Consider the following 20,506-nt stretch of genomic DNA (forward strand, 5'->3'; position numbering starts at 1 on the left):
AAATATTGCCTACCCTGTAGGAGATGCTCAGTCAGTATATGAATGAATGAACATGGCAAAAAGCAACTACTCTTTAGGATTTCTACTAGTAAAATGCCAGATTCTCAGTTCTAGTGCTTATTTTATTCATAAACTCACTGGGGATGGCACAGTTACTAGTTGGTACATAAAGAAAATTATCTTAAGGTTATGAGTTGTGTTATAAATAGTGTTCTGGAACTTCCTTGCTTATTTGGCAGTAAGGAACTCGGCTTCAGATGAAAAAACCATTAAATTTTCAGATATTATCAGTGGAACATTCTCTAGACGTTAAAAATCTAGATTTCTGTGGTCAAAATGTACAGATTTAGATACAGATATAGATATTTGGATGGTAGCTGGTTTGAAACCTAATGATAGAAAAGCTTTTCATTTTCAGTATTGTGGCAGATAGAGCCAGATTTCAGGGTATCAGGGTCCTGAGACAGCAGGGATGGGAAGAGGAAGGAAGGAGTCAAAGCCTGGGGAGAGTTGGGGAAAACTCTTCAACAGAGTCATCCAGATGTGAAAGTGCATTTTTACGCCTGCTCAGAGAAGCTGGAACACGAGACAGGGAGATACATTTAATGCAGATAAAGTCCACAATGTTCTGAAATTTTCATTTATCTAAACTGCTGGCAGCTTTCTGGTAAGTTCTGGGGCATAATGTAACTTATAAAATGCTTGTTTGTATTATTTAAAGATATATTTAATTTTTAGGATTCAAGGGAAATGAAGATGATCCTTAATGTCTGAGGAGGATGTTCAGAAACCTAGAAAATATCTTAGAAGTTGACTATTTTGGCTTGTTATGTTAGCTTAAGCCCAAAGGTTAAATGACTTGCCCAATATTGCACAACTAATTCATGGCAGAATTGGTACTAGGTTTTGTCACAAATTATGACTGAAATATCCTTAATAATAGGCCTCTCTGATAACCTATGAATTTGTTCAAAGATTTAGGTTTTATCTTAAAAGTTTTAAAAATGCATGCAGATATTCCATCCTATACAAATGGTCTTCTTCTCTTTTTATATGTATAAGCAAGCATATTTTTGTTATTTGTGGAATTGTGATCTGGAATTGGAGAAAATGAACAGAGTGAAAGATTATTGTTACGGTCTTTTTTTTTTTTTTAAATACGTAATTTTCTCTTTTTACAGATACATTTATTTATTTATTTATTTATTTATTTATAAAGATTTTATTTATTGAGACACACAGAGAGAGAGAGAGGCAGAGACACAGGCAGAGGGAGAAGCAGGCTCCATGCAGGGAGCCTGATGTGGGACTCGATCCTAGGTCTCCAGGATCCCGCCCCGGGCTGCAGGCGGCGCCAAACCTCTGCGCCACCGGGGCTGCCCTATTGTTATGGTCTTTGAAGCATTAAATCAGAGTTTTAAAGAAAACTACAATGGGGGAATAAAATCTACTTGATTTGCTCTGAAGTTTAATATATTGTAATAGAGGAAATTAATTATAGCACAGTGAAAATACCTTATTTAGAAAATATTTTCAACCTCAACTTGTGAAGAAAGGATTGCTATTTTTGTCAGTTCAACATTCTGTGTCAGTAAAGTAAGGCATTATGGTTTGTGTTTTTTTGCTGGAGGTACAAGTTTGGAAGCGATGTAGTTTTTTAAAGAAAGAGATGATCTTTGTATATAATTTTGTATGTACATTTTCCCTGAAGATTAGATCGTATTTGTATGGAGAAAGATGGCCAACCCTGCCCTACCCCTTCTCCAGCAGGGAATTACTCTAAAGGTTTTGCTTCTTAATCTTTTATGTTAATCTTTTTTTTTTTTTTTCAACACATGGTTAAATGAGATTTTTATCCTGCAGTGGGGTTGTAGCTTGATTTTGATATGCTCCAAAAGATCGTTTCCCTAGTTGATTAAAGAGCAGGGTGTGATAGGAAGAGCACTGAGCTGGCAGTTAGGAGATTCTGACTTCATCTTATCTGTAGGTGATGGTTTTACAGTGGTAATGGGGTATTACAGCCTCTTCCAGCTCGGAGAGCTTATGATATGTATTTGCTCATAATCTGCTTAGTGCCTCTATACCCAAACTTCATGAAATTTAAAAGTACAGATGGTGCATGTATTTCAAGTTTCATGGTCTCGCCACAGAGCAGTTCCCTTGGGATGCATCCTTTGAGAGCCAGTGCCCCTTGCTTTAGTCTGGCTGATAGATTCTCCTCTGTGACTGCAGGGGGGTTGATGTGTAAGAGCGTGCTGGGCAGTCACGGGTGGCTCACGAAAGGCCCTTCTTGGCCAAGCAAGGGGAGCTCTCTGAGCCTCTTAGCATTTCTGAGACAGCCTCCTGAGGCAGGAGGGATATTCAGATGGGGCCTGGAATCTTTAGGACCTGGACAGTTGCTCTTCTTGAGTGGTTTGCCACTTGGAATCCTTGTATTAATGTTGGAAATAGCCATCTAAATTGTTATGGTCTTATATTTGCATATTTTCCACTGATTACTGGTGTAAAGGTGAGGAGGCCTTTGGCTGAAGGGTGTACATGATATACCATGCTAGTATCTCCTACCCACAGTCTCTTTCTCATTGAAGGTGTCCCATAGTGTGTGTGTTTTCAGTTGTCTCTATCACACTGGCTGGTTGACTAGCTCTAGGTGGATATGCGGAAATACCCTGTAGAATTACTGGATTCGTATCCCAGTCTGGCAGACTTGTATGTTGAGAAGCCCAAATACAGTATCTGTTGGCAGACAGGTCTTGGCAAATGGTATGTGACTTGTGGGTGGGAAGGAGTGCAGCTTTGGTTACATGGACTGGGCTGGAAGCCTCTGCTCCACAGTCACACTGCAATTGTAGTCTTGTATCCAGGAGAGATTAGTTTGTAATTTTTTTAGAAATAGTAGCTCCAGTCAGAGACAGCTGTAAAGCCCCTGAATTACTTTGTGATGCAGCTCTCATTATTTTTCACATCTGGATTTGAAGTTTTGAAGATTTGAAGTTTTGTACTCAAATAGAGTCTGGATGGAATAAGGTACCTGTTTAAGCCTGACTTTGAGGCTGAAGAAAGCCTTTATTTTTCTTTCATTTCCCTAAGGTATGACAGTATTAGAGCAGATGGAAGGCTGAAGTTTGAGCTTAAGTTGTGTGAAAACTTCATCAGCCAATTGGCTGACTCTTAATGGTGAGACAGGAAGAACCACCCACGTTTTCCATTTTGGATTTGAGTCACAGAAAACAGGTTTCCTGCAGAAACCATTTGGCTTCAACAAGTGTACGGAAATTTCATCTTTGATCGAATCGATGTTTTTATCTTCATTGTGCATGTATTTCAAATTAATTATTTCCTCCCTTTCAGTCCATAGGTTCAGTTTCAAATGTGAATGGCAGTAAACTAATATCCAAGATTTCTGTATAAGAAGTAGATCGAAAGGACTGTACTTTCAGGTAAGGATCTAATTTTACTTTATTTTTAATCATACACGGCTCCTTTGGCAGAAGGCTGGCATGCCCCTACCTCCTTTCCCATGAACGGAAGTATAGGTGAACTTTCTAAAAGCAAATTGACATCTCTAGACAGGTTTCTACCTCTTTGGGATTACAGACATGTCACAGGGGTTGGCTACTTAAAACCCTTAGAGAAGCAGTATGTGATGGCAGTTACACGCACACATACTCATTTAAAATGGCTTATAAAATTGTATTTAAGTTTTTCCTTTTTTTAGGTAGAGGAAATCTTCCTTCTAATACCTACCACTTCCTTCCCATGACTGATTGATCTATCATCTGATTTCCATGTATTCAAAGTTTAAAGATGTAGATGGTTTTCACATTAATTTCTTTACCTCTGTGGCATCCCAAAGTACTCTAATAGTTGTGGGCATAAGAAGATTATAGAAAAAGCTCTGTACTTGAAGTAATGTGGAATGTATAGGGCCAGTGTTTTAGAAATGAATTTCCCCCAGGAGGAAAAGGGACTGTGTAGACCAAAGATAAACACCTCCCCCCTCACACCAAGTAAAACTCACATTTACACATAGAGCATTGTGCTGAGTTGGGATTGTCATAGTGTTTCTGGATACAAATGAAAGTGTATTTCAGAGAAGTGATATGTTGGTTTTTAATCAGTTATCTAGTTTTCCTAATTGATTTTGAGGTATTGAAGTTCCCCCCCATATTAGCTTTTTGTACCTCCTCAGGATGGTTATTTTTCAAGTTTAAAATATATAAAACTCAGTTTTAAATTATTGGCATCGTTTGAAGAGTGAGTAATCCCCAAATCACTTACTAGTAATGCATTGTAGAATGGCTCTTTTAGCAGGTTTCATTTCCTGACTATATTACTAGCTGACAGAAATTCATTTGCAAAACATTAACACACCAACATAGAGAGCTCAGTAGAGAGACACTGGCTTGGGTTTGTAACAAGCTGCAGATGGTGTGTGGACATAGTTTCTTTCCGTTCCTTCCTGGGATCAGCCTTAGTCAGACCTCTGTAGTAATTCCTTTTTTTTTTTTTTTTTTTCAAGATTTATTTTTATTTATTTGAGGGAGTGGGGTAGAATGAGAGGGAGAGAGTCTTTTAAACAGGTTCCACACGGAGCAGGGAGCCCGATGTGGGGCTCCATCTCAAAGCCCTGAGATCAGCACCTGAACCGAAAACAAGAGTTGGCAGCTTAATTGACTGAGCCCCCCAGGCGCCCTGGTAGTGTCTCTTTACTCATCTCCCTGCACGACTCTTCCTGGGGGTTTAGATACCCTTACCCTTTGCTTAGAATTCTTCTGCGCCTCCCTACCACCTATAGCAGTGGTTGTCAAACTTTTGGGTCTCAGAAACTAATTTAAAATTGTTGAAGCCCCAAGAGAGCTTTTGTGTTTATGTTGATTATATCCATCACTGTGTTGAAGTGGAGAAAAATTTAGAACATTAAGAATATACAAGCTTGCACTCTCGTAGCTGGAGAGTGATGACACCATTAGTCATGCGGCTTCTGGCAAACACTGTACATTTAGGAGAGAAAGAGAAGGAAAAAGGCAAATAGCATACTATTATTTTTACAAGTTAAAATTATTGAAGTGTAACTTCTATACAGTGCGATCCACCCTATTTTAGTGTACAGTTCTCTGGGTTTTGACAAATGCATGTGGTTGTCTAACCACAGTGAAGATATAGAACATTTCCATCACCCCAAAATGTTCCCCTGCCCTTAGCCTTAGCACCCTCTGACCTTTTTTCTGTCCTATAGTTGTGCTTTTTTCCAAATGTCATGTAAATGGAATTGTATGGTTGTAGCCTTTTGAATTTGGCTTTCATTTAATATAGTGCATTTGAAATTCATCCATGCTGTTGTGTGTATCAATAATTTATTTTTTAATTTTTTTATTGCTCAGTCTTATTCCAGTGTATGAATGTACTGTAGTGTGTCCATTTACCAGTTGGAGAACATTTGGTTTATTCCTAGGTTTTGGTGGTGATGTGTGCTAGTGTTAATATTAAAACAGTTTTTTAAAAGATTTTATTAATTCATGAGAGACACACACACAGAGAGAGAGAGAAGCAGGGACATAGGCAGAGGGAGAGCAGGCTCCCTGTGAGGAATCTGATGTGAGTGAGACTCAATCCCAGGACCAGGTCATAAGCCAAAGGCAGATGCTTAACCACTGAGCCACCCAGGAGCCCCATATTAAAACAATTTTAACCTCACAGACCCTCGGAAAGGGTCTTAAGGACCCTTAGGATCCTGAGACCATCCTTTGAGGGACCTCTGGCCATCTTGAACTACTAGCCTGTTGGTGGTGTGCCCTCTGTTCAGAATACCAGGATCTAGCTGAGGGTCTCCTCTTTGCGGGCCTTTTTTTTCTTCAAAGTTTTATTTATTGGGCAGCCCAGGTGGCTCAGCAGTTTAGTGCCACCTTCAGCCCAGGGCCTGACCCTGGAGACCTGGGGTCGAGTCCCACATCTGGCTCCCTGTGAGGAACCTGCTTCTCCCTCTGCCTGTGTCTCTGCCTCGATTTCTCTCTGTGTCTCTCATGAATAAATAAATAAAATCTAAAAAAAAAAGTTTTATTTATCATTTGAAAGAGATCATTTGCATATGCCAGTGGTGGGGGGAGTGGCAGAGGGAGCAGGAGAGAGAATCTCAAGCAGACTCCATGCTGAGTGTGGAGCCCCACAATGGGCTTGATCTCACAACCCTGAGATCATGACCTGAGTCAAAATCAAGAGTCAGACACTTGACTGAGTTGCCTAGGCACCTCTCTGAGGGCCATTCTAAGCCCTCTTCCCACCATCACCCAAGGCTGGACCCTAAGGCTGGACTGGTCACCACCACCTTTGTGCCTTTGCTGTGCCTTTTCCCATGGCTCAGCAATTATTGAGGGCATGGCAGTTTTCCAGCTTCTGGAAGGTGATGCCTTCTCTCTCTGGCCTGGCACATGGAAGACGTGGTACATGTTTGAATGAATGAATAATAATTCCTTTACATTTGTGAGGTGTTTTATTGTTTATAGGGGACTTTCCCATATAACATGCATCCCTTGTTTCAGCTTTGCAAAGTATATATATAGCATAAGTGGTTTTTAATATCTTTTATTTTTATTTTTTATCAGATAAGGATATCTGTGGTCTTAACTAAGCCCTACCTTAAAATAACCTGGGAAGCTTATAATAAACATACTAATGACCCAGATTAAGTTCTAATATCTGGAGATCAGGCTTGAGTATTAGTATTATTTAAAAACATCACTGTTGAACCTGATGTGCAGTCCCCTAGAGAATCATTGTTGTAGAGTTTGATTTACCATGAAGTCTTAGTAATGATGTAGTTGAGACTGGACCCTAATCCTGGACTCCTACCAGAATGCCTTTTCCTCCACATTCCAGACTCTCATATGAGTAGAAGCAGTATGGAGATTTAGAGAGTCTTGTAGATGACTGCATGTTCAGTTTCTGGACACTTCACACTGTAGTGTGAGGATCAGAACACTGAATTTAGGGTCAGGGGGAGTATGTTTCTATTTGACTCTGCATTTATTAACCGAGGATTAATAAATACCTGAGTCTGTTCTCACTTTAAATATAAGGGATACTACCTTAAATTCTAGAAGCTAAAGAAGATCAAGTTAGATACTATGTTAAAGGATTTTTTTTTTTTAAGTAGGTTCCATACTAGGTGTGGAGCACAACATGGGGCCCAACACGGGGCTTGAACTCAAGATCCTGAGATCAAGATCTGAGCGGAAATTGAGAGTCAGATACTTAACAGACACCCCTATTTATTAAAGGATTTATTTAAAGAATTGTAAAATCCTTTTGTAAAGTATACAGTGCTTTCTAAAACTTATTTTTAACTTTCCTTGAGGTTCATAAATTACACAAGTAATGTGTAAGTATGATCTCACTGATATAGTAAAATAACAGATTTATGCGAAACCAAGAGGTCACCATTGGTTGCATACTTTTGATCCTTTGTGTATGAATTTAAATATGTAAATATGTATGCATGTGACATACTTTTTTTTCTTTGGTTGTATTAATATAGAGTCTTACGTATTTTGTATTTTTTTTAACACCAAGTCTTGTATCATTCCATATTAGTATATATAAACTCCTCTTGTTCTTTTTATAGCTGCAAGATTTTTTTCATGTATTTCCATTTTGGTGGACACTTAGCCTGTTTCCAATCTTTTACTTTTATAAAAAATGCTAATGAACATTCTTAACTCTTATTAAACCATTAGTTAATTCTTACTAAAACATTTATTCTGTTTTACAAATACTGGGAGATGAAGTAATAAAGTAATAGATGTTTCGTGAATGAAATCTTAGACATTTTCTACTCAAGTCAGTATAGAACTTAGACTTTAAAAAAAATTTGGTGAAATATACTAGATTGTGGAGAACTTTTTCATATGATCTTTGTAAATTTTGTTTTATTTTGTGGTATTATCATTTCACTATTTGGATAGACTTTTAAAGATTAGTATGCATATTTCTTTAAACGTTTTTTTTTTTAAAATTTTTTATTCATTTATGATAGTCACAGAGAGAGGAGAGAGAGAGAGAGAGAGAGAGAGAGAGAGAGAGAGGCAGAGACATAGAGAGAGAAGCAGGCTCCATGCACCGGGAGCCTGATGTGGGATTCGATCCCGGATCTCCAGGATCGCGCCCTGGGCCAAAGGCAGGCGCCAAACCGCTGCGCCACCCAGGGATCCCCATATTTCTTAACTCCTTTAGGTGTGATTGCTCTATACTTTTCCCTTGACTAACATAGGCAGTGCAGCAAGCTGGCCAGTACTTACTTATGTCGGGTGTTGGGTTAAGAGCTTATTATATAAATGGCCCTATTAATTCCTTTCAGTAACCTAGTGAAACTGGTGGTGGTCTCCAGGTTAAACATTTAGAAATGGAGGATCAGAGAGGTCAGATCACTTGCCCATGGCTAGTTATGGGTCTAGGATTCAAAGGGCCTGCTTCCACCTATGATGCTAACAGTGCCAGAAATTCACTGAATCAGAGATGGTACATCTCCTTGATGACATCACAGTTTACTTTGTCAGTTACTTATATTTGTATATTTTGCTTTTTAGTACCAGTAATAATTTAACCTTTGCAAACACAGTCCATGCTTTGGAGTATCCATTTTGTAGAAAGTATTTATAATAAAAGCAGTATCATAATATAATAAAAGAAAATGCTTATTGAATAAGTAGTTGGTATTTTGGAGTGAAAGAGGCCATTAAAAGGGAAGTTGATACTGAATTCTATTTATTAACTAACAGGATAACCTTGATAAATGAATATTGTTTCCTCAATGGTAACATAATATTTGACTAAATAGTTCACTGTATACTTCATCTGCCGCTAGTCCTAAATTATAGTAGCGTGAGTAAGAAATAACTTGCGAGAACATTCGTCAGTGGTAATGTAGATGAATTGCGAAATGGAATTCTAGTAATGCTTCCCCTAGCCTTGAGTAATAAGGAAAATACTGCCGGAAGGGTTTGTTCAATCATGACAAATGAAAGATTAAAATGATCTATTCTCTGTTGATGGAAGTACCAGAATGCACCCTCAAATTTATTTTATTTTTAAATTAAATTAATTATTTTTTTAGAGAAGGAGAGAATGAGAGAGAAAGAGAAAGTGAGAGGCAGGCAGAGGGAGAGGGAGAGAGAGAATTTTAAACAGGCTCCATGCCCAGCACGACTCTGATGGGGGGCTTAATCTCATGACCCTGAGATCGTGACCTGAGCTGAAATCAAGAATCACCGCTTAATTGACTGAGCCACCTAGCTGCCCCAGCCTGTGATATGTTTTTAAGTACATTGAAATACAGGCTCTTATGATTTTATTATAGGCATAGTTTTGATATTTTAAGTGGCTATGGGTGGTTATTTCTCAAAAATAATCATTATAGATGGAGTTTTAGCAAAGACATGGTTTCACGTATTTGTGTAGTCTTATGTCACTTTTCACTTGAATGATAAAATTGAGGTCTAAGTGGCATCGTAGAGTACATGTGATGGTGGCTATCAACTTCTTAACCTTTACTCAGTCTCCTTAAAGCATCTCTCCTTTTTAAGCCTTAAAATATGGTGGCTGGTTAATTGAAATAGATCTTTTGCTGGACTCTTAGCCTTATAGACCGAACTGTTTATTTTATTAAAAAGTAAGAAAACATATGGTAAAGGACACTTCAAACATCAGTGTATTGTCTCATTCCTGGTTTTTAATTTCTAAGCATTTTTAAAAAGAAATATTTTTGGCCAGTACATCTTTGATAATTGACAGGCAGAAGAGAATGAATGTGCTTGTTCACTTTCCTGCGTGGATTTGTTCGCCAAGAGTTAGTCTGGCACCCACAAAGTGGGCTTTGATCCTAGGAAGTAATTAGGTGGTAGTGGCTTATTTTTTTTTTTTTTTTTTTTTTTTGTGGTGGTAGTGACTTTTGTCATTGATAGGCAGTAGATTATAGTCAATAACCTAGTGCAGTGTACTCCATACAGCACATTGTAAAACTGTTCTCAGATTCATTTTTTGTCTCTTGTTTGTAGATTTACTGATTTGGTTGGGTAGATCCAGAAACAACATTGTATTTGGGGCAGCTTTCTGAGATGACACACCCCACCCTTCAGAGGAATTCATTTCTTTTTGGAATTTGGCATTTGTTATTTTTATCTCTGTTCTGTATTTAAATTTTAAGTTTTTAGGATGTAAATTCTCAAGTACATTTTCCGTGGTGACTAAGGGATATTATGTAAGGATCTCTGCCCCCCCTTTTAGTATGTGGACATCTCATTTCTTAGCTTATTATTTGTTTTGTGTCTGTATCTCAGTATAATCCTAACAAGTTCATTCAGGCAGTGGTTAAACTGAGGTTAAGTGGTATAATGGTTGTTTGGCAGGATATAGACATAAACACATCTCTTTAAACACAGAATGGCCTGAGGTGGCTGTAAGGTTCAATTGCATAATCATAGATTACACTTCACAAACACTGGAATGAGTACATGGGCCACATACATCTTCAGTGAGAAATTGCCCCACAGGATGGAGTCTATTCTAGAAACTATCTGTAGAGTTCCCTTGAGTGTTTTCTTAGATAATTACATTAATATCATTCATTTAATTGGAATGTTTCTGATTAGATGGAGCTATGAATATTATTTCAGGGTTTCCAGAAAGCCTCTCACTTAACATCCAGAGGAATGAGTTAAAATGTTACAAGAATTTTAAAAATGTGTATGTTTCTCAGAATTTTGTCATATTTTCTCGTCTCTTTCTCCCCTTCCTTCCTGGTATTTTTGTGACTTGAAAGCTGTTTTTCAAAACTTACCCTCAGAAGTAATTCACCTTTTAGAGATTGGATGGGTTGGAGTTTAGAGTCATTCTGTTAGAAATGACTGGTAATGTGCCCTCTGAGGGGTATTGAGGAATATCTCTGTATGAATGTGAGAAACTGGTCTTTGGAGCTCTTAGGTGGTATGGGAAAGTAGCCCATGTTACTGTGGGGAGCCGAACAACAGAAATAAAGTGCCTATTACTGTAGGTAGAAAGGCCTTTTGAGCATATTAAATATGCTTTGAGGCTAAATTTTTGAAAAAAAATTTTTTTTAAGGATTTTATTTATTTATTCATGAGAGACACAGAGAGAGGCAGAGACACAGGCAGAGGGAGAAGCAGGCTTCATGCAGGGAGCCCGATGTGGGACTCCTCTCGGGACTAAGGAATCACACCCTGAGCTGAAGGCAGATGCTCAACTGCTGAGCCACCCAGGTGCCCCTGATGGGAATATTTTTGAAAAAATATTCTGCTTTCTTAATTATTATTTGTGGTATTTATCAGGAAATTGGATATATTTGATATGGGCCTTAGTGTTTCTGTAATCTTAATTTTTGCTAAATGTTTTTATTTAACTACTTGTTTTTTTATTTTTTATTTATTTATTTATTTATTTTTTAACTACTTGTTTTTTTAAAAGTAAGTTTCTAAATTTTTTGTAATTGTGTATATATATTTCATGTGTTTTATTCAAACTGATTTTGTCTGAGACTTGTTTAGAGAAAGCAAATTCAGTTAAAAATATTTCCTTGACAGAGACCCCAAGGTTGACAGTATAGATTTTTATTTGAAATATTTATTTTTTATTTTAAACTTATTTTATTTTACTTTTTAGCAAAGTGAAAATATCCCTGGTTTAAATAGTAAGTAAAATTGTAACCAGACTTGAGAAAACCCTGTGCTCCACCTGTTGTTCTTCAGAAGCAACCATTTTCAGGTTTTCTTTTTTAGCGTTTACTCTGGGATTTACTGCCATATATTTAAGTACCTTATTTTTATTCCTAGGTCTCAGCTTTTCAACTCTTAAGCATTATCTTTTGACTATTTCCCATAGAGGATGAGGATTTAATTAACTTACTGACTTTTCTTTCTCCATCCTCCCAGTGATAATTAAATAATTTTTTTTTTTTTTTTTAATTTTAAGTAGGCTCACACCCAATGTAGGGCTTAAACTCATGACCCCAAGACCAAGAATCACATGCTCTACCAGCTGAGCCAGCTGGGCACCTACTCCTAGTGATAATTTTATCTAATTTTTGGTCAAGCTGTTATTTAATATTTACAGTATTACTTAAAAATTGCCAGCGTGGGTCAATGGTTTGGCACCTGCCTTTGGCCCGGGGTGTGATCCTGGAGACCCAGGATTGCATCCCACATTGGGCTCCCTGCATGGAGCCTGCTTCTCCCTCTGCCTGTGTCTCTGCCTCTCTCTCTCTCTCTGGTCTCTCATGAATAAATAAATAAAATCTTTAAAAAAAAATTGCTGACAGCCACAGAATACTCAATAATTACTTGTTCTTTCTCTAACTTGGAGATACTGGTTACTTTGTTTTTAATTGGCTTAGCTTTCTACTCATCAGTGATTTTGCTCTAAACATTCTGCTGGAACTATAAAGACTCAAATAATAAAACATATTAGAGTGTCCGTCAGTTCCAGTTTTTCTGGTGTTGTCAGTCCCAGAGTTTCATGTCCTATTGGTGAATGACTTGCTGTCCAGCCTCCACAGGACTGCCATTTTGGGACTCCTCTTTATCACCATCTTGGTTGGGGAATGGGGATTCCCTTGGTAGTTTTTTTCTTTGATTTGTCTTCTGTTTTCTGGGTTCTGTGTTGTCATCTCTGTTGATTCTCTCATTTTGGTGGGATGTATACACACACACACACATCGATATCCATATGTTCAAGAGTGGGATTAAAAAAAGTTTATTTTCTAATTGTTTGCTGCTAATTTGTAAGAAAATACTTGGCTGTCTATTTTTACATCAACTTTGTATCCTACAGTCTTGCTAAATTCATTTATTAGTTCTAGTAGTTGTTTTGTAGTTCCCTGGAGTGTTGTACATAAACAATTGTGGGATTTGCAGATAAGTTTTTCTTCTTCCTTTCAGATCTTTATGCCTTTTATTTAAATTTTTTTTCTTGCCCTCCTGAATGGCTAGGACCTCCTGCTAGTACTGGCCAAGATGTGGTGTAAGTAGAGACATTCTTGCCTATTCTTTGTCTCAGGGGAAAACAAGTCAGTTTTTCATCTTTGAGCATGATGTTGGCTTTAGCAATTTTTCCGCAGTTGGTCTTCATCAGTTTCAGGAAGTTCTCTAACTCTTCCTACTCTGTGGGGAGTATTATCATGAATTGTTGGATTTTGTCAAATACCTGTTCTGCATCTGATCCTGATCTTGAGATTTTTCTCTTTTACTTGTATGTTGATTGATTTTTCAAATGTTAACCAGTTGTTTGGATAAACTGTACTACTTGCTCATAATGTACCTTTTAATATATTACTGGATTTAATTTGCTAAAATTTTGTGAAAGATTTGTGTTTATATTCGTGAGGCATACAGCTCCGTCGTTTTCATTTTTTATAATGTGTTTGTTGGGTTTTAGTATTGGCGTTATGCTAACCTTATAAAATGAGTTGGGTGGGCAGCCCCCGTGGCGCAGCAGTTTAGCGCCGCCTGCAGCCCGGGGTGTGATCCTGGAGACCGGAATCAAGTCCCACGTCGGGCTCCCTGCATGGAGCCTGCTTCTCCCTCTGCCTGTGTCTCTGCCTCTCTCATAAATAAAATATTTTAAAAAAATGAGTTGGGTGGTGATCCTTCTCTATTTTCTGAAAAAGTTAAATTTCCTTCTTGAATGTTTGATAGAATCTAACAGTGAAATCACCTGGAGTTGTTCTTTTGTGCTTTAAGAATGTTTTTGATAACAAATTTACTGTCTTTAAAAGATAAAGGCTATTTAGATTTTCTGTTTCTTCTTATGCCAATTTTGATAGATTCTATTTTTCGGCATATTTGTCCATCGTATGTAAGTTGTGCTCAAATTGTTGGCATAAAGTTACACATTTTATTCTCTTGTTATCTTTTTAAATGTTTGTAAGATCTCTGGTGGTATGTTTTTTCCATTTCTGGTACTGGTGATTTATTTGTCTTTTGTCTCTATTTTCGATCTAACTACAAGTCTGTCAGTTATGACAGGTGTTTTAAAGATGTCTCTTAGTTTTATTAGTTTTCTCTGGTGTTTGTATGTTTTCTATTTCATTGACTTCTGCTTTTATTATTTTCTTCCTTCTATTTTGAGTTTAGTTTGCTCTGTTCTTTATGACTTCTGAAGGGAGAGCCTTAGGGTCATGGTGGCAGATCCTTTTTATTTTCTTATATTAAGCATTTTAAAGTTTTAAGTTTCCCTTTAAGTACTATTTTAGCTGCATCCAGATTTTGATATATTTTATTTTTGTTGCTCTTTGGTTAAAAATATTTCCTAAATTCCTTTTTGATCTTATCTTTGATCCATGAACTATTTAGAGGTGTGTTGTTCAGTTTTCATACTTTTGGAACTTTCCTAGATATCTTATTGTTACTGATTTCTAATTTAATTCTATGTTGTCAGAGAATATACTTTGTGTGATTACAATCCTTTTACATTTGTTGAGACTTGCTTTATAGTGCACCATATGGTCTATCTTGGTAATGTGCCATGTGCATTTGAAGGGAATGTGTATTCTTCAGTTTTAGATTGTCTGTGAATGTCAGTTAGGTCAAGGTGGTTGATCATGTTGTTCAGATTGTCTGAGTCTTTCCTGATTTCTTTTGGGTCTAATTTTATCAATTACTAAGATATAATGTGAACATCTCTTAATATAATCATGTCATTGTCTTTTTCTTTCCTTAATTCTATTTTTGCTTCTATTTTGAGATGCATATACATTTGTAATTGTTCTATCTTATGACAAATTGTTCATTTTATAATGTTCTTTTTTCTCTGGTCTTGCTCTTCATTTTAAAAGTTGATTAGAAACTCAGCGTGCATGGTGGGACTAGTGTCTGATGTTCTCCTCTGGATGATGAGTTTGGGCCCTGCTGTTTCATTGGGAGTCCCTAGGTGCCAGTTTCAGTTTTTCCTCTCTTTCAGGTCGGTCATTTTCTTTAGAAGAGTCATCCATTCTGAGTCTGGCTGGCCCTCTACTCATGGTTTCAGTGCAGAGACTCATTCCTTCCCTGAGTCATGCCTGGCCAAACGCTCTCATTAGCTGCATTCAGAAAAAACCCTGTTCTCATGCTTATTAATAAGTTGCTCAGTTGTTGGGTTAAAGAATTGGTCCTTTAATACAGACCTGTAAACCAATTCCTTTTGTTTTCAGCCTCAACCCTTACATAGTAACTCAGTTTTTAGCCTTTCTGGAATTCTCCATCATGAACAGACCTTTAATTTTAGTTGAATACTCTTCCTGATGGCCTCATCACTCCTGGTCTTTGGCAGTTAGGTTTCAACTTTCTCCAGTTTACTAAATCAGTTTCCAGTTATGCACTGGTTTCTCATCTTTTGGAATTTTGTAGATATCTCTAATATTCTATTGTGTCTAATTTCATTTTTCTTTTATTTATTGTTCTTTTTGGAGGGAATGGAAGTAAGCATATATTCAGTCATCTACTTTTGTCCTATTCTTTTGTCCATCTACTTTCTGGTTTATTTACATGAAGCTTTTAAAATTAATGTACATTATTTTAAAACTGATCTTTAGTATGTAAATCCCTAATTCAATGTTACTTCTTTGCTGTGTATGGAAAAGAAGAAAGTGCAAGTGTGTGTGTGTGTGTGTGTGTGTGCACGCACGTGTGCACATGTGTGTTGGGAGGCAATTTCAGTGATTTGAAAACTAATGTATTTCCTGCTGTGGATTTCATTTACATTAGAAAATGTTAGTGGTGTTTACTTTGGGTTTGGTAGACAATCAGCAGCGATTTGTACATTTTCCATTTTATAGTTTTCCTAGTACTGTCATTTTTTTGGTGGAGGAGTTAGACATGTTATAAATGATTCATTACCCTTTGAATTTTGAGAATTTATTAATTGTTGCCATATTATTTTTTTTTAAGATTTTATTTATTTATTTGAGATAGAGCATGGTGGGAGGAGCAGAGGGAGAGGGCCAAGCAGACTCTGTACAGAGTGTGGAGCCTGACATGGGGCTGGATCCCATGACCCTGAGATAGTCATATGACCTAAGCTGAAATCAAGAATCTGAAGCTTAACTGACTGAACCAGCCAGGCACCCCAGTTGTTGCCATATCCTTTCACGTGCCTTCTTTTTGAAGATAAACACATTATGCCTGTTGTATACAATATATGCTTCCTTGACCCAGAATTCAAAAATCACTGAGTTACTGTTTTAATTTGGGTAAGTCATTTAATTTGGGTAAGTCACTGCCTTTCTTCACCTGTGAGTGGGAAATGTAAACTTCACAGGCTTGCTAAGGGCACCATCCTTGTAGTCTTTAAAAAATTATAAAGTGAGGCATCTGTGTAAGGCAGTATATTCAGTAATTAATGTGCTCTTGGACAGTCAGGAAGTTAAGTATTTGTATTTATGCTCTTTGGTAATTGAATGGTTCTTGCAAATAACTTTTAGTATAATGTTCTTCATAGTGGAAAACTTGTCCTATGCTTCTCAAAATAAGCTCATTTTGTAACACTTTCATAGCCTGGTTCTAGTCCAGCGTGAAGGTAGAACAGACAGCTCGTTAAATGCCATTATTGCTAAATGTTGTTATTTAAAAGATGCTCGAGAATTTACAGACCTCTAAGTTGCTCCATGTTTGTCCTGGTATTTTGAGATGCTTTCTAAAGACTCCTGTTTATTGTCACTGAAGAAGTTATATGTTGAGGTATCATCTGCCTCTGGCATTCCAGCTCAATATAGTTTACCTGGAGAATGGGACCTTAAGGAAATAGGATATAGGTCCATTGAGTTTTTTAAAAGGGAGGGAACAAATCTAAAATCTAGAGCAATGTCAGGGATAGGGGCCTTGATAGGAAAGCATAGCTATTAGTGTTGGAAAGCAAGGCCATGATCTCAAGTAGAGTATGGATAATATGGCTGTTTCACAGTGCTTTTAGATCCAGCCATGTCTGATCTCTTAATCACCATAATACTTTCATGGTTATGGTCATATTTGAACATAAGGTCCATGGCAGTGGAAGACCAAAGACTAACTACTAGTGGCTTAGCAGCATTTATATGCTGCTCATGTAAGCCTCTTAAAACATGTTCCAGATGTGAGAAAAATGGAAGTTTTCCCCCTCTTAATAGGGAAAACTAGAAAAAAAGATACTAGTAAGCTCTTACCGTAACACAATTAATATTTGCACAGAGTATATAAAGCATTTATTGGCATGTCACACCTCCCCCTCTGTTCTTGTTGAGTCTCTTTAGAAATACCTAGATCATAGAGGAAATAGTAAATTTGTAGTGATTTTGTCAATTTTGGGATAATGGTGATCAATATATTAGAAATTTTTTGTTTTTAAATAAAAGAGTCATGTAGCTATGAACTTTTACACTTGTTGACATAAGGTGTAAACAGTTTAAGTGCTTGGAAAATCATATGGATATTGGTTTTAGAAGCTATACTACAGCATTGCCTTTCCTCATGATCTTTTTGGTCCTAGAGATATTTAAAACAATCTTAATTATAAGGTAGCCTTATTTTTGAATTGAACAATCCTACTTTGTTACTTTGTTAGCAACTGCAATGTGATGATTTTGTGGATTTTTGATATATTCTGTGTGCCGGTCAGGTTGTATGTTCTTGGTACCCTCATGTCTGACTATATTTCTGGGCTGATAATCTCACTTCTATTTGCCTAATTCCTTTGTTTTGAATCCATGATATCCAGTGGGATACTATGGAAAACAATTGCACATATATTTTAAAAGACAGGGAAGTACTAGAGCTCTGTTTTATTTTATTTTCTCTTATTTTTGCTTTGTTGAACCATATTTCTTAAGGCTTTATTTATTTATTTATTTTTAAAGGTTTTATTTATTTATTCATGAGAGCAGAGAGAGAGAGAGAGAGAGAGAGAGAGAGAGAGGCAGAGACACAGGCAGAGGGAGAAGCAGGCTCCACACAGGGAGCCCGACGTGGGACTCGATCCCTGGTCCCCAGGACCACACTCTGGACTGAATGTGGCGCTAAACCTTTGAGCCACCCGGGCTGCACAGGCTTTTCTTTTAGAAAAGTCACCTATACGGAATTGTAAATGAAGACTGTCTTTGAATTGCTTGAATGTCAAAATATTTTTATTGTAAGAGGAAGCCAATCCTAGTTAACTTTTTCCTTTGCTAATTAAAGTTTAGGATTTTAATCAAGTTGTACTTAGCAATAATTATGTTTTGAGTTAGGGAGGTTTTGGAGAAGAATAGTATTCTGGTTTTCTAGTGTACTTTCACTGAGTACAGGGGCACCACAGGTAAGAGTCCTCTGTACCTTGTATTGATGCTGTAGTTGTGTGAGCCACATGGTCTGGGTGGTTCCAGGCTAGCATTTCTTTACATGGGCAGTAGAACGTGGTAAAACCAGACAGAATGAGCTTCTGAATCAGGATAAACAATGAAATTGGCATTACTGTTGAAACTGTGTCCCACCTTTTGTAAATATGGAACAGAAAAGTAACAATAGCCTAAACAGATTTACGTTAGAACCTGTTCAGAAAATGGAGAAAGGAGAGGGATTACTGTGCCCAGCATTGTTAACTGTTAACTGGGCTCTCTGTCAGTTGTCACTCACTTTAAGAATATCTTATTATTGACTTTTCTTAAGATTCCCTTACAAAGGAGCCATGTAAAATTGCACTGAGTTTCTTTCTGGGTAAGGGTTTTTATTAGGAAGAATAGCTTGGTAGATGCTACAGCAATTTTAAAAGCTCTAGTCTATTCTTGACTTAATTAAAGGGGAGAGTATTTTAATTTGTTCAACAGCAGACACTGAGTATCCATATGTGAAAAGGCCTCTCGGTTCCCCAGGGAAGCGAAGATTGGGAAGGTGTAGTCCGTGCTCTTAAAGAGCTGTAGGCCTGTAGGGAAATGAGATATGGGCATAATGACACTGGAGTGAAGAGTGCCCAAGTGCCCCAACACCTGCAGACTGCTCTGGGAGTTTAGAGGAGGGAGGGAGATGATCATTTCCCTCATGTGAGAGGAGAGTGGGCTCAGTGAAGAAGCTTCATGCAGGCGTGCATGCCGTGGGATGTAAGCAGCGTCTTGCTGGGTGGGGTTTGGACATAGGAAGAGTTTGTCCTGTGGAGACATGGGCAGGTGTTGGGAACAAGAACTTTCGTATCTGCTGCTATGTCCGGCATGGACAAGTAGATAATCATAGTCATAATAATATGAACACAAGCATTTACTGATCGCCTCATTTATGATAATTCTTGTTTGTTTCAATTCATTTTCTCATAACAATAATTTACCAACCCTGTGAGGTAGGCATACTGTCATCCTCATGTTGCAGATGAAGAAAGTGAGGCACAGATAGGTAAAGAAACTTGTATAAGGTTACATAGTAGAATTTGATCCCAGTCTGGTTCCAAAGAGCCCACCTTTACTTGCTGTGTTATACTTTGAGAAATGTAGAAAAAGTGGATTGGGGTCTGTTATATAGAGCCTCAAATGCCCCCAGGAATAATTTAATATATTGGAAAAAATATTTTTTTTGGTGGTTCTGTATGAGGATTTTAAACACATTCTCTGATTTCTTTCAATGTGCCATGCTTTACTGCCTGTGAAGGGCCTTTTCTGTGTTACCTAGTCAGTTTCAACTTCTTTCTCAATTTTTTGCTTATGTATTCACTTCCTGTGAGAGGCTTTCCTCAGTCACCCAGGAAGAAGAGCCCTCTTGTGGGCTTGCATGGCACTTTGCCCGCACCTTTAATACGGTGTCCGTGTCAGTTAGGATCATTGTTTACTTTGTTTCTCAGCTAGACTGAATTAGGTGAGTATTGGGATTGTGTGTACTTTTTGTATCCCTAGCGTTAGGTTCATCTGTGTTGCTGAATAAAGCTCAGATAAATTGCAGCTGATTGAAAGGGAGGGTGATAAATTTTCAGACATCATACTGACTTTTTAAATTGCTTTCCTTCTGAGTTACAGGTGTTTGAGTACCTAGAGAAGAGATAAATAGATGATAAAATGTTTTGGTTGACTGGGTTCCCCTGAGAAAGAAGGAGAGAGATTATTTGGTGTGAGGTTGCTAGGGACAACTTCTGGGAGGGCCAGGCTCTGGGCTGGGCTCTCATGGAGGCATAATCTGTAAGTTGGCAGAGGGGCAGGGCACCCTGGCTGAGAGAACAGCATGAGCAGGGGACATAGATGGGGTCAATTATGAAAGAACGCTATCTACCCTGACACCTGAGCCTTTCAGCTTTCTGCTACACCCACTAGAGCATATTATAGCACAGAGTCTCTTGAAAGCCACAGTTTTCTTTATAATCTTCCAGAAAGATGTTTGGGCCAGCAAAACATTTGCTGTGGTGTGGTCTGAATTTAAGGTAAGGTAACACATAGAATATGAAATTCAAATATGCACTATGCCTTTTTGGTAGGAAAAGTGCGATTAAAAAAATAGGCCCATTTGGACTAAATCAGCTCACCCTTTAGAAATTTCTTAAAAT

General features: G+C 37.6%; 1 protein-coding gene across 1 annotated transcript in view; it reads left to right on the forward strand.

Moving 5' to 3' along the window:
• The window catches only part of SIPA1L1 (signal induced proliferation associated 1 like 1), a 387,762-nt gene that overhangs the window by 31,948 nt on the left and 335,308 nt on the right, over positions 1 to 20,506 (forward strand). Inside the window, exon 2 of the mRNA XM_049113648.1 lies at positions 3,352 to 3,440. The gene's annotated coding sequence lies outside the window, so the exon portion shown is untranslated. The remainder of the gene's footprint in view (positions 1 to 3,351; positions 3,441 to 20,506) is intronic.

The sequence above is a fragment of the Canis lupus genome, chromosome 8 (genome assembly GCF_003254725.2).
Source record: "Canis lupus dingo isolate Sandy chromosome 8, ASM325472v2, whole genome shotgun sequence".
NCBI lineage: Eukaryota > Metazoa > Chordata > Mammalia > Carnivora > Canidae > Canis > Canis lupus.